Raw genomic sequence first — 13216 nt, forward strand, 5'->3', positions numbered from 1 at the left:
GGCGGCGGCGGCAAGCGGAGGTGGCGGCTGCAGCTTGGGGCGGCGGGGCAGGCGGCTGTGGGTTGGCGGTTTGGGCGGCGGGGTGGAGGCTTATAAAGGGGGCGGGGCGGCGTCTTGGAGGAGGGGGCAAGGCGCGGCGGCGGAGAAGAGTCCGGCTCGGACTCCTAGTCCGAGTCGGCGGCGGCGGTGGCGCGCGCGCCACAGGAGGATGTGGCGGCGGCTGGGCCGGCCTGCTCGGCTGGGCCTTAGGCCCAGTCGGGAGCGGGAGCTCTTTTAAAAAAAAATTCCACCGACAAAAAAAATCTTAGAAAAATAAATAAAAATCTAAAAATGCCAAACAAATTTTCACCGTCTAAATAAAATATTTAGAACAAGATGAACATTTTCTTGGCCCTAAAATGCCATTTTGAAAACATGCAATTTTTTTCTAATGCAAACGAAATCCGAATAAAATCAAATAAAAATCAATTTAATGATTTTAATATTTTTCCTCCAATATTTCATTTATTTTGGAGAAGTCATATTATCTCCTCTCTTTAATTTTTAATGTGAAATATTTTTCGGAGAGAAATAATTAAAATCAAATCCTCTTTTCATTATTTGATAAAAGAATCAAATATGAAGACCGGGAAATCCCCAACTCTCTTCGAGGGTCCTTGAGCTGCTTAGGATTTCGAGGATTATGGAATAGAAAAAAATAATAAAACATGATATGCAGGGATGATCTATGTATAACATTCCAAATTGAAAATTTGGGATGTTACAAACCTACCCCCCTTAAGATGAATCTCGCCCTCGAGATTCGGGTTGGCTAGAAAATAAGTATGGGTGGTCCTTGTGGAGATCATCCTCTCGTTCCCAGGTAGCTTCATCCTCGGTATGGTGGCTCCACTGAACTTTGGAAAACTTGATAACCTTACTGCGGGTGACTCTGCTGGCAAACTCAAGAATTTTAACTGGCTTCTCCTCGTAAGTCAAATCACTGTCTAACTGAATCGCCTCCAAGAGTACTGTATCTCTTAATGGTATTTCCGCGATCTCAGCATGACACTTCTTTAGCTGTGAAACGTGGAACACATCGTGGACTCGTGGCAATCCCTCAGGTAACTCCAACTTGTAGGCGACTTCTCCCATCCGTTCCAAAATGCAATACGGTCCTACAAATCTCGGGGCTAACTTTCCTTTAACTCTAAAACGTTTCACTCCTCGCAAGGGTGATACTCGCAGATATGCTCTATCTCCAATTTCGTAGGTTACCTCCTTGCGTTTTGAGTTTGTGTAACTCTTCTGCCTGGACTGAGCAATCTTTAGTCGGTCTCGTATCAGTTTTACCTTCTCCTCAGATTCTTTAATCAAGTCTGGTCCAAACAACTGTCGGTCTCCTACCTCATCCCACATCAACGGTGTTCTACACCTGCGTCCATACAGGGCTTCAAACGGTGCCTTCTTCAAACTGGCTTGGTAGCTATTGTGGTATGAGAACTCTGCATATGGCAAATTGTCATCCCAACCAGATCCATAATCTAGCGCACAGGCTCTCAACATGTCCTCCAAAATTTGATTGACTCTCTTAGTCTGTCCATCTGTCTGCGGGTGAAACGTTGTACTGAACTCCAATCTCGTTCCCAAAGTCTGGTGTAACTGATGCCAAAACTTTGAAGTAAACTGTGTTCCTCGATCCGATACGATGGTCCTCGGAACTCCATGCAGACATACGATCCTGGACATATAGATCTTGGCCAACTTTGCACTTGTATAGGTGGTTTTCACTGGGATGAAGTGAGCTACTTTGGTCAAATGATCAACTACTACCCATATGGAATCATGTCCTGCTTTAGTCCTGGGTAATCCGGTGATAAAGTCCATGCCAAGTTTATCCCACTTCCATTCGGGTATCGGCATAGGCTATAACAGTCCTGCTGGCTTCTGATGTTCTGCCTTAACTCTCTGACATACCTCACATACGGCTACATACTCGGCAATATCCTTCTTCATACCAGTCCACCAGAAACGTTCCTTCAAATCCAAATACATTTTGGTGTTTCCGGGGTGTATCGAGTATGGTGAGTCATGGGCCTCTTGAAGTATTAACTTCCTGATCTCCTGGTTGTTGGGCACATAAACTCGGTCCTCAAACCATAGGGTGTCATGCTCATCCTCACGAAAACCTTTGGCCTTTCCTTTGCCCATCTTCTCCTTTATCTCGGCAATCTCTTTATCATCTTTCTAAGCTTCCCGAATCTTGTCCAGCAATGTCGACTGAATCTCCATTGTGGCAATGAACCTTCTAGGTACAATCTCTAACCGAAGTTCCATGATGTCCTTTGCTAATTCCTTCGGCAGTCCTTTACTTTCAAGGATATTAGCATAACTCTTCCAACTCTATGCGTCTGCTATGACATTGGCCTTTCCTGGATGATAGTGTAGCTTCATGTCATAATCCTTTATAAGCTCCAACCATCTCCTCTGCCTAAGGTTCAGCTCCTTCTGGGTGAATATGTACTTCAAACTCTTGTGATCCGTGTACACGTCACAACGGTTTCCAATAAGGTAATGTCTCCAAGTCTTCGACGCATGCACTACGGCTGCTAGCTCCAAATCATGCGTAGCATAATTCAACTCATGAGGTTTTAGTTGTCGTGAGGCACACGAAACAACTCTTCTGTCCTGCGTAAGCACACATCCAATGTAACGCCCCGAGACCGATGTGCCAGGTGTCGTTCAGTTATTCGCCGTTGTTGCCCTGTCATTGCTTGCGTGTCATGTTTTGCATATCATGTCATCATGCGCATTTCATTTGCATACGTGTTCGTCTCATGCATCCGAGCATTTCCCCGTTGTCCGTTTTGCAATCCGGCGTTCCGTTCTCCTTCGGTGGTCATTTCTACCTTTCTTTTGTGTGTGGGGATTAAACATTTCTGGATTGGACCGAGTCTTGCCAAGCGGCCTTGGTTTACTACCGGTAGACCGCCTGTCAAGTTTCGTACCATTTGGACTTCGTTTGATACTCCTACGGTTAACCGAGGGACCGAGAAGACCTCGTGTGTGTTACAGCCCAACACCCTCCCATTTTGGCCCAAAACCCACCTAACTCTGCTCCATCGTCTCGGTCGTTCGATCACGATCGCGTGGCCGAAAACCGCACCTCTTTTGGACTCTCCTAGCCCCCTCTACCTATAAATATGTGATCCCCTCCGAATTTTTCGCGCAGTCCAAACCCTAACCTTCGTCCACCTCGCGCCGCCGGACAATTTCGCCCGCGCCGGACATGTCCGTCCCCGCGCGCCACCTCACTCCGCCCAATGAGAGCGTGACATGTCACCCCGCCGCCGCTTCCCCTCCACTCACCGCGCGCCACGTCAGCGCCCAGCCTCCCCACTTCACCGCCGGGCCCGGAAAGCCCGCAACCGGCCCGCGCGGGTCCATCTCCTCGCGCCGCCGCCTGGGAGGCGCCGCCTTCGTCCTCCCCGACGCCGTCCGCCGCCCGCCGCCTGTCTCCACCACGCTTCGACCCCGCCGTACTTCTCCCGTGCCGCCACCTACCAAGCTCCCCGCCGGCCCCGTCTTGCCGCGTCGTCGCCGGATCCGGGCCTTCCCTCGTCGGATCCGCCTCTCCCCATCCCCGGTGCTTCCCGTGCCGCAGCCGGGGAAGCCCCGCCGTCCCTCGCCGGCTTCACCATCGGGCGCCGCCGCCCCTGCCTCCCCGATCCGATCGGGATCGAGGGAGACGAGCCCCTCCTCGTGGGCCTCCGCACCAGCCCAGCTCGCCCGCGCCCCCGCGAAGGCCCAGCTCCCCGCGGTCCAGCCTCCCGCGCCTCCAGGCCCAGATCGCCCGCGCCCGAGTGGGCCACCTCCTCCGAACCGTGCCAGATCCATCTCCCACCGGCCTGCTTCCCCAGCGCGAGCGCCCCAAGGCCCATCTCCAGCGCCGGCCTCGCTCGGCCTCCTCCCCAGCTCCCTTCGCCAGCCGCATGGGCCGCAGCGCCAGGCCCAGCCGGGCCACCTCCTCCGCACCGCGCCAGCCCAGCTGGCCTGCCTCTCCCTCCGACCGGGCCAGGCCCAAGGGTGAGCCGACCCCAGCGCCCCTCCTCTTTTCTCTTCCTCGCTGTTGGGCTTCCTCAAATTCGGCCCGATGCATGTTTTTTTCAGCGTCTGGACGATTTGTCTATTATCCTGAGACAACAGTTTTGCAGTTTAGTCCCCCTAGTTCATGCATTTAATAACTCACAAACCGTGCGTCGGATTAAAATGTTTTATATATGAAACTTGCTCAGAATTTTGTGTAGATTAATAATATCCAACTTTCATATATGTTTAAAATGTTAAAAATGTTGTTTGCATTAATTTGCTCCTATGCCATGTTAAAATGATTTAATTCATAACGAAATAACCGTAACTCCGAATTTAATAAACTTTATATGTAAATGGGGTGGAATTTTGCCTAGTTTAATATGGTGGCATCATCTTGCATGTTTAGCAACTCTAAAATAATGTTTAGTGCAGAACAGTACCAAACCTTAAATTATGCATATGAGGATTTTCCGGAATTGTTGTTTGTTGTTCCGGCCTCATTTAAACTTGCCTAGATAGGTAGTTTTCATTTGCTCCACCTCTTGCCATGTTTAATAACAGTTAATATTGTTGGGTAGCTTAAACGAGAGATAACTAAATAATTGATGTGGTGTTCCGTCAACATGCACCTCGTTGCATATTGAGCTCCACTTAACTTGTAGTATTGTTTGTTGCACTTTGCCATGCCATGCCTCATTAAACCGGACATGCATCATACTTGTTTGTGCATCATGACTTGTTTATGCTTGTGTGTTTACTATGTTGTTTGTTTCTTTCCGGGTTGCTTCTCTCATTAGCTTCGGTTTCGTTCCGGAGTTGTGAGGATTTGTTTGTCTACGACCGTTTGTCTTCTTCTTGGATTCGTTCTTCTTCCTTGCGGGATCTCAGGCAAGATGATCATACCCTTGAAATCACTACTATCTTTGCTATGTTAGTTTGCTCGCTCTTTTGCTATGCCAATGCTACGATGCCTACCATTTGCTTGTCAGCCTCCCAAATTGCCATGTCAAACCTCTAACCCACCATGTCCTAGCAAACCGTTGATTGGCTATGTTACCGCTTTGCTCAGCCCCTCTTATAGCATTGTTAGTTGCAGGTGAAGATTGAAGTTTGTTCCTTGTTGGAACATGGAGATGTTGTTCCTTGTTGGAACATGTTTACTGGTTGGGATATCACAATATATCTTATTTAATTAATGCATCTATATACTTGGTAAAGGGTGGAAGGCTCGGCCTTATGCCTGGTGTTTTGTTCCACTCTCGCCGCCCTAGTTTCCGTCATATCGGTGTTATGTTCCCGGATTTTGCGTTCCTTACACGGTTGGGCTATAATGGGAACCCCTTGACAGTTCGCCTTAAGTAAAGCTCTTCCAGCAATGCCCAACATTGGTTTTACCATTTGCACTAACAACCTACCACCTTCCCTTGGGTTCTGCAGACTCAAGGGTCATCTTTATTCTAACCCCCCCAGGCCAGTGCTCCTCTGAGTGTTGGTCCGAACTAGAGCCCTGTGCAGCGCCCCCTCGGGGAAACTCGAGGTTTGGTTTTAGTTGTACGGATTGCTCATCTGAGTGTGCCCTGAGAAAGAGATATGTGCAGCTCCTATCGGGATTTGTCGGCACATTCGGGCGGTGTTGCTGGTTTAGTTTTACCCTGTCGAAATGTCTTGTTGTACCGGGATACCGAGTCTGATCAGAACGTCTCGGGTGGAGGTCTATTCCTTCGTTGACCGTGAGAGCTTGTGATGGGCTAAGTTGGGACACCCCTGCAGGGATTTGAACTTTCGAAAGCCGTGCCCGCGGTTTTGGGCAGATGGGAATTTGTTAACGTCCGGTTGTAGAAAACCCGAAGTTGACCTTATTTAAAATACATCAACCGCGTGTGTAACCGTGATGGTCTCTTCTCGGCGGAGTCCGGGAAGTGAACACGGTGTTGGAGTTATGCTTGACGTAGGTTGCTATAGGATCACTTCTTGATCATACTTTTATCGACCGTGCTTTGCCCTCTCTTCTCGCTCTCTTTTGCGATTGTAGCCACCATATATGCTAGTCGCTTGCTGCAACTCCACCTCATTACTCCATCCTTCCTATAAGCTTAAATAGTCTTGATCTCGCGGGTGCGAGATTGCTGAGTCCCCGTGGCTCACAGATACTTCCAAAACCAGTTTGCAGGTGCCTATGTTACCGAGCAGGTGACGCAACCAAGCTCAAGGAGGAGCTCGATGAAGATCTTGCCCTTTGTGTTGTTTCGTTCTAGTTGATCAGTAGTGGAGCCCAGTTGGGGTCGATCGGGGACCTTTGTCGCATTTGGGGTTCTTCTTTTATTTTGGATCCGTAGTCGGACCTTGATTGTATCTGGATGATGTAATGCTTTATTCATGTAATTGTGTGAAGTGGCGATTGTAAGCCAACTATGTATCTCTTTCCCTTATGTATTACATGGGTTGTGTGAAGATTACCTCACTTGCGACATTGCTTTCAATGCGGTTATGCCTCTAAGTCATGCTTCGACACGTGGGAGATATAGCCGCATCGAGGGCGTTACAAGTTGGTAATCAGAGCCTTCCCCGACCTTAGGAGCCCCATTGCTTGATCGTTTTTAGCGGCCGAGTTGTGTCTAGAAAAATATTTTGAGTCATTTAGGATTATATATATCGGAGAGTTAGGAATTCTTTTTTACCTCCCAGTCTCTTCATCGCTCTGGTAAGGCATCCTGACGTAGAGTTTTGACTCTTCTCTTCTCAAATTTCACTAAAAAAAATATTTTAGGATCACGCGGGTATCTTGGAATCGTTCCGATGGTTTTATGATGAGAACATTGTCTTGGTGCCTCCTGTCAGGGGTTTAGTGGAAGTGTCCCGGGGAGTTGAGCTCTGAGGTGTTGTCGTCATAATTTTATCGTTGCAGTTCTGGAATACCTGAGTTTAGTACGCCGACATCGAAAATCTCTTTTATGCAGTTGTTGGTGAGATAACCCCGATAACCCAGTACTGAGGTGAGTACGGGAGTATTGCCATGACTTGTATAACGGATGCTTTTCGAAGGTTGAGGTAGACGATTTCCGAAGTTTTCTTGGTTATGTGTTGAAGGATGGATACAGCTGGATGTAGGATTTGGTAGTTTTGGGTGAGATATTATGCTTCCCCTGTATCCCCAACACCTGATTGCATAACCTGAAAATTTCGGGAGTTTCATAGGTGGGAATTCAAGTAGCTCTTAGGATATCTTTCCAACAGATGTATGATATGAAATTGGGGTTCGAGTCTAGTGGTCCGCCTATTCACGGTCGATTTTACCGTGGTCTCGTTGTGTCTTAAAGAGTCCTTGGCTATGCCGACTCGGGGACGCTTCGTATGTCATGTGCACTGCCTTGTACATGATGGTGCTGTACGATCGAGCCCGTGTAGGCCCCACCACGAAAACTTCGGACGAAATCTCTATCATATGTTTGTTCTGGCTTATTTTGCAAGCCAATCATTTGTTTTGTTTTGAGTTGTGGTATTCGAGTTGCTTCGAAGTCAAATGTTGATTCCATACCTTTTCCAAATGGTGTTCTCATATTCCTATGTGAATACTAATCCTTCTTGATCATCGAGTCTGTCTTGTCAATCCTTTTTTTAACCGGTGTGTCTCTCCTCAAGTGGATCCGTTCACGTTAACATTTGCAAGATCATTTGTCACTTCTTCTCAACGGTGTTTGTTTCATCCGTCTCCAAGTTGCCTTTGTTTTTCCCACCCTCCCTCCCTTTTGTTTTTCTTCAAGGACTAAGATTTCTTCTTCAAGTATCCATTTTATTGATGGGAAGTTTCTCCATTCTTTTCCGTCAATGTTCTTATCTGGTGATTCTCATGAAGATTGTAATGGACCTTCAAGTTCGTCATTCCTCGTTCTTTTCTTCTCCGGTGGATTTAATTCAAGCTTTGGTATTAAGCATACTCCTTTTCTTTTTTTTCCAATGCTTTTCTTATGCCGGTGCACATCTTAATCATCCATCTCTCGCTATTCAATTATTCTGGAATGCTCAAGATATCTCGAAGATTCGTGTTTCCACTATGCATTCGTTCAAGATCTTTCGAGGATGTTCTCTCATTCAAGTCTTTTATTTCAACCGGTGCATTATCTCTCTTCAAATTGTTCAACGGTGTTTCTTTTGAGTGCGCCCTAACCCACAGGTCTTTTCCCAGGATCTTACCTGACTCTTCTATTTTCCCAGAGCTATCCTAAATTCTTCTCCAAGTTTGACGTAAGAATGAGTTATCATTAGTCAAATGCTTTTCTCCAAGATCTTTCAAATTCTTTTCATAGTTGGCTCAACCTCTTCGCTTTTGATTCTTCCGGTGTGCCTCAACAATTTGGTGGTGTTTCTCGTTGTCATTCTCATCATTTGAAGACCGAAGAAGAGTTTCTCTTTAATCTTGCTCTATTCTCTTCAAGATTCATGGTGCTAGCTTGTTGCCATCCTCTCATAATTGTTTTCGATTGTGAGAATCTTTTTCACCCATCAGGAGATATTCAAGAGTCTTCTCAGTTTGTCATCCGGAGTCCATCAATTCAGGTTTATTCATTCTCAGCCGTCAGTTATCATTCTCCTATCTTGCCGGTGCATCTATCGAATATCCTCTAATCAGTTCTTGATCTCTTTGTTCTCATGTATCTAGTTTGTCTCAAGCACCTTCGTTCATTTGCTAATTCTTACCGGTGATGCACCCCTACTTCGATCATTTTCAATTCTTACGGTGGTTCTTTCAAGATCTCTCTTCCTTGTTCATCATATCAATTCATTTGTTGTTCCAATCCTACCGGTGGTTCGTTGAAGACCTTCTCAAGTTTTGATATATCTCTTTTAATCCTTTCTACGAGAATAAGTAGTATGCCAAATCCGTTGATTGTCGTCAATTTAATTGGTGAAGGATAAGCATAACATAATTCTTATTCTTGTTCATCCAAGTGATTAATTCTTTATTCCGGAGGCCCTTAAAATTCTCGGTTTCATTTGTTTCATCTTCTCTTTTTCCCGAAGTTCCAAGCTCTAATTATCACGGAGATCCATCTAAATCATTGCAAGGATTCACCTTGTGTTTTCAATTTCTCTTTCTTTTCATTCCTTTTGTTTACCGGAGTTCTTCATGGAGGTTCTACATGATGGTTCATCAAGGATTTAATTCCCTTCTCAAAGTTTTCATCGAGATTCTTTCCTAAGGAGCTCAAGCTTTCTTCATATGGTAATCCGGAGTGCAATTCTTTCTACCATATTTTGGAGGTGGTATTATGTCATTCTTGATAATTTGAGTTCATGTTCCATGATTCACATGTTGTTAAGAATGAGTTATTTTTAAATCCATCAACCTCGTTGTTGGAGTTATCTTGTGTCATATTTCACCTAAAAGCCTTCCATTGGAATGTTGCTATTTGTGGTGCTTGCCAATGATCCAAGTTATCTCTTTATCATCTTGGTGGAAGAAGTGTTCATCTCTTCGTCGATCTAAAGCTAGCAATCGTTTCCGTTAGTGGCCGGTTGTCACCTCATAATTTTGAGATGTTTTCCATAAGCCCACTACAAGCTTATTTGTTTCGTTGTTGGTTTTTCCCAACAACCCCGTTGTAACCTTCTTGGAAGGGTGCTTTCCAAGCTCATTTGTGGCAGAAGTTGGCATTTTCTTCTCCATTCTGTTATTCCAATGATCTATCTTCTATTCTTTCTTCCGGAGGCAATGTGATGTTGCTCTTTTCACTCATCTTCTTGAATTGAGGATCGTGTTCTTTTCGTGCTTATCCATCTAACCGGAGTGTTGTGTCATCTCTTCAAGTTCTTTTCATCTTATCAAGTCATGCGTCTCTTTTCAATTGGAGTGGTGTCCGAATTTGTTCTTCCTTTGTTTCGTGTTTATCTTGTTTCAACCAGAGCGGGTTCAATTCCTTCTTCTTCATTGTACTCGTCATTCATAGCTTTGCAACCTCTAAGGTTAAAATGGTGTTCCTTGTTTCTATTTGTTCTACCGCAGTGCTCTCAATTGTGTTCTACTCCGTTGTGCTCTTTCTTTCAACTTTTTCAACCTCTCAAGGTTCTTTGGTTTCACTCTTTTGTCGAAGAAGCAACTTAGTTTTACCTCTTCTCTTCCTCTTCCGTTTCTCTCCGGTGCCATCCTAGATCTCGGGACGAGATCCTCTTGTAGTGGTGGAGTGTTGTAACGCCCCGAGACCGATGTGCCAGGTGTCGTTCAGTTATTCGCCGTTGTTGCCCTGTCATTGCTTGCGTGTCATGCTTTGCATATCATGTCATCATGCGCATTTCATTTGCATACGTGTTCGTCTCATGCATCCGAGCATTTCCCCGTTGTCCGTTTTGCAATCCGGCGTTCCGTTCTCCTTCGGTGGTCATTTCTACCTTTCTTTTGTGTGTGGGGATTAAACATTTCCGGATTGGACCGAGTCTTGCCAAGCGGCCTTGGTTTACTACCGGTAGACCGCCTGTCAAGTTTCGTACCATTTGGACTTCGTTTGATACTCCTACGGTTAACCGAGGGACCGAGAAGACCTCGTGTGTGTTGCAGCCCAACACCCTCCCATTTTGGCCCAAAACCCACCTAACTCTGCTCCATCGTCTCGGTCGTTCGATCACGATCGCGTGGCCGAAAACCGCACCTCTTTTGGACTCTCCTAGCCCCCTTTACCTATAAATATGTGATCCCCTCCGAATTTTTCGCGTAGTCCAAACCCTAACATTCGTCCACCTCGCGCCGCCAGACAATTTCGCCCGCGCCGGACATGTCCGTCCCCGCGCGCCACCTCACTCCGCCCAATGAGAGCGCGACATGTCACCCCGCCGCCGCTTCCCCTCCACTCATCGCGCGCCACGTCAGCGCCCAGCCTCCCCACTTCGCCGCCGGGCCCGGAAAGCCCGCAACCGGCCCGCGCGGGTCCATCTCCTCGCGCCGCCGCCTGGGAGGCGCCGCCTTCGTCCTCCCCGACGCCGTCCGCCGCCTGCCGCCTGTCTCCACCGCGCTTCGACCCCGCCGTACTTCTCCCGTGCCGCCACCTACCAAGCTCCCCGCCGGCCCCGTCTTGCCGCGTCGTCGCCGGATCCGGGCCTTCCCTCGTCGGATCCGCCTCTCCCCATCCCCGCTGCTTCCCGTGCCGCAGCCGGGGAAGCCCCGCCGTCCCTCGCCGGCTTCACCATCGGGCGCCGCCGCCCCTGCCTCCCCGATCCGATCGGGATCGAGGGAGACGAGCCCCTCCTTGTGGGCCTCCGCACCAGCCCAGCTCGCCCGCGCCCCCGCGAAGGCCCAGCTCCCCGCAGTCCAGCCTCCCGCGCCTCCAGGCCCAGATCGCCCGCGCCCGAGTGGGCCACCTCCTCCGAACCGGGCCAGATCCATCTCCCACCGGCCTGCTTCCCCAGCGCGAGCGCCCCAAGGCCCATCTCCAGCACCGGCCTCGCTCGGCCTCCTCCCCAGCTCCCTTCGCCAGCCGCATGGGCCGCAGCGCCAGGCCCAGCCGGGCCACCTCCTCCGCACCGCGCCAGCCCAGCTGGCCTGCCTCTCCCTCCGACCGGGCCAGGCCCAAGGGTGAGCCGACCCCAGCGCCCCTCCTCTTTTCTCTTCCTCGCTGTTGGGCTTCCTCAGATTCGGCCCGATGCATGTTTTTTTCAGCGTCTGGACGATTTGTCTATTATCCTGAGACAGCAGTTTTGCAGTTTAGTCCCCCTAGTTCATGCATTTAATAACTCACAAACCGTGCGTCGGATTAAAATGTTTTATATATGAAACTTGCTCAGAATTTTGTGTAGATTAATAATATCCAACTTTCATATATGTTTAAAATGTTAAAAATGTTGTTTGCATTAATTTGCTCCTATGCCATGTTAAAATGATTTAATTCATAACGAAATAACCGTAACTCCGAATTTAATAAACTTTATATGTAAATGGGGTGAAATTTTGCCTAGTTTAATATGGTGGCATCATCTTGCATGTTTAGCAACTCTAAAATAATGTTTAGTGCAGAACAGTACCAAACCTTAATTTATGCATATGAGGATTTTTCGGAATTGTTGTTTGTTGTTCCGGCCTCATTTAAACTTGCCTAGATAGGTAGTTTTCATTTGCTCCACCTCTTGCCATGTTTAATAACAGTTAATATTGTTGGGTAGCTTAAACGAGAGATAACTAAATAATTGATGTGGTGTTCCGTCAACATGCACCTCGTTGCATATTGAGCTCCACTTAACTTGTAGTATTGTTTGTTGCACTTTGCCATGCCATGCCTCATTAAACCGGACATGCATCATACTTGTTTGTGCATCATGACTTGTTTATGCTTGTGTGTTTACTATGTTGTTTGTTTCTTTCCGGGTTGCTTCTCTCATTAGCTTCGGTTTCGTTCCGGAGTTGTGAGGATTTGTTCGTCTACGACCGTTTGTCTTCTTCTTGGATTCGTTCTTCTTCCTTGCAGGATCTCAGGCAAGATGATCATACCCTCGAAATCACTACTATCTTTGCTATGTTAGTTTGCTCGCTCTTTTGCTATGCCAATGCTACGATGCCTACCATTTGCTTGTTAGCCTCCCAAATTGCCATGTCAAACCTCTAACCCACCATGTCCTAGCAAACCGTTGATTGGCTATGTTACCGCTTTGCTCAGCCCCTCTTATAGCATTGTTAGTTGCAGGTGAAGATTGAAGTTTGTTCCTTGTTGGAACATGGAGATGTTGTTCCTTGTTGGAACATGTTTACTGGTTGGGATATCACAATATATCTTATTTAATTAATGCATCTATATACTTGGTAAAGGGTGGAAGGCTCGGCCTTATGCCTGGTGTTTTGTTCCACTCTCGCCGCCCTAGTTTCCGTCATATCGGTGTTATGTTCCCGGATTTTGCGTTCCTTACACGGTTGGGCTATAATGGGAACCCCTTGACAGTTCGCCTTAAGTAAAGCTCTTCCAGCAATGCCCAACATTGGTTTTACCATTTGCACTAACAACCTACCACCTTCCCTTGGGTTCTGCAGACTCAAGGGTCATCTTTATTCTAACCCCCCCAGGCCAGTGCTCCTCTGAGTGTTGGTCCGAACTAGAGCCCTGTGCAGCGCCCCCTCGGGGAAACTCGAGGTTTGGTTTTAGTTGTACGGATTGCTCATCTGAGTGTGCCC

The sequence above is a fragment of the Triticum dicoccoides genome, chromosome 5A (assembly GCF_002162155.2).
Source record: "Triticum dicoccoides isolate Atlit2015 ecotype Zavitan chromosome 5A, WEW_v2.0, whole genome shotgun sequence".
NCBI classification, from domain to species: domain Eukaryota; kingdom Viridiplantae; phylum Streptophyta; class Magnoliopsida; order Poales; family Poaceae; genus Triticum; species Triticum dicoccoides.